We start from the raw sequence: 2,123 nt of genomic DNA, 5'->3' as shown, positions 1-2,123 counted from the left end.
GCTCGGGACGGGACTGCCGGCGTTTTCATGGCGCACGGAGCACCCGGGGGAGCGGGACTGCCTCCTTACAGCAACCCCGTGGGCTACCAGGGCCTAAATATAATCTCACGCAGCGACCTCGCCCGTCGCTCCTGCCGGTAAATGCGTTGCGTGTAAAGTGACCGAGGGGACGGAGCTGGGCGCTGGCTGACTCGGCACACGCGTGTGTGTGTGTGTGTGTGTGCGCGGCTCAGCTGTGCCGGGACGGCTATGGGCTGAAAGATAAGTTCAACACCCCGGGAGGTTATCGGCACGCCAGGCGGTTGCCCTGCTGCTGCAAACCCCTCCGTGCCTCCACCTTGCGCTCTGCTTCGGGCGACAGCAGGCAAGGGAAGGGCAGGAGCAGGCGGGGGGGGGGGCCCACGACCACAACCCACCCAGCCGTGACCGAGGGGGGCTGTTGTCGGGTTCCGACCCTCCGAAGGCACAAAAACCCGGGAAATGGGACAGGCAGGGAGTCAAACCCGCGCTGCGCTACTTGGGGACTGCTGTGTCCTTGAGTTGCCAGTGCCGTAGCTGCCAAGCCCATGCTCCCAACACAGAAAACCCCACAAAAAAGGGGGGGTCCTCCGGCTTGTAGGGGTGGGCCGGCACCGGGGGCGCACCCGACCGCTCGCTGCGAGCTCAGGGTGTGCCGAGGGGGTGCGAGGAGCAACGACTGTGGCCAGGGAGCATCCCAGGGAGCGTGGCTCTGCCTCCCTCCTGTCGTCCCCCCCCCAAGATCCCAACATCTCCCAGGCAGGGAGGGGACAAGGACAAAACCCTCCAGAGGAGGCGAGGGGCTGTGCCAGGGCCCCTCCTGCTCCCTGGCACCGTGTCAGCCATTGCCACTGCCGCCGCAGACCGGGGCAAGCCCGGGCCTCTCGCTGGCTGCCGGCCCTGCCTGCACCTCCTGGCACGGCCTGGTGCTGCCTCCCCGGCACGGTGCCCGTCGGGGACGGGGAGAGTCCCAGAGGGGCTGGGGGCACCCGGTGCCACGCCAGGGGTGACACCGGGGGGCTCCCTCCCCGGTGTGTGGCACCAATGTCACCAGCCTCGTTCACAGCTCCCCTGGGTCTCTCCAAAGGGGGTTTCTGCCCCCCATTGTCCCCCAAATCTACAGCAGGGTTGTACTGGGACAGACAGAGGGCGAGAGGTGGATCTGTCCCCCTCCTCCCCGCCCAAATCCCAGGATTTGGCCCATTTTACAGCTCCCCGTCCCCTTTTCCGTTCAGGAACAGCCAGGCCACTTCCAACGCCAGCCCTCCAGACGGAAAACGTTCAGCACAATTAACCCCCACTCACTAAAATCATAACCAACGTGTGTGGGGGGGGTGATTTTGGGGTTTGCCAGCCCAGAAAAAAACCTCTTTGTCTTTTTGTAAGAGCAGAACTAGATTCTAAAAGCTTCAAGCGGCTGCGCAGGCCGATTCCCTGCGCCGTTCCTCCCAAAATCACACAGGGACATGGCCCGGGCCCAGCCTGCCCCACGCTTCCCTCCAAGAAAGGAAAGTCCGAGACACCTGCCTTCGTATAGAAAGCCTTTTTTTCCTGCCTTCATGCAAAATGTATTGCTTACTTTTGCCTTTTATGTGTCCCGATCCCCGAAATACACATTATTCCCCTACATACTTGCAGACTGAAAACCTCGTCCGCGACACCCACAGCTCAGCCAGCGAGGCCGCTCGCAAGGAGCATTGCCAGCGCCAGGGGCAGGAACGGAGGCTTTGGGAAAAATCCGAGGGAGACACTCGGAAAAGCTCCTCATCGACTTTGCTTTTTGGGTCGCTCCTCTCCTCGAGATCCAAGATGGAGCCTCGGCTCACCCCGGGAAGGGGAGGCAGAGCCAGAATTGGGCAGAGAGGCCATTTGGGGTGAGACCCACCACCTCCTTCAGCTCGCACCGCGCCGGCCCGAGGGGCCGCGTTCCCCACGGGGAGACCTGGCTGCTAATCGCGACCCGTGCCTGCTAACTGCCATCCAGGCGCGGTCCTGGAGGAGGGGAGAGGCATTAAAGAGTTAAGCGCCCGGCGGCTGAAGCAGAAGGCCGGGCCTAGAGCCGGGCACCCCCCCTCCGAGGCAGGCACCTTTCTGGGGCCGCCCCC

The sequence above is a fragment of the Aptenodytes forsteri genome, unplaced genomic scaffold (genome assembly GCF_000699145.1).
Source record: "Aptenodytes forsteri isolate BGI_AS27 unplaced genomic scaffold, ASM69914v1 Scaffold249, whole genome shotgun sequence".
Taxonomy (NCBI): Eukaryota; Metazoa; Chordata; class Aves; order Sphenisciformes; family Spheniscidae; genus Aptenodytes; species Aptenodytes forsteri.
Note: the sequence above shows the minus strand (reverse complement) of the source record.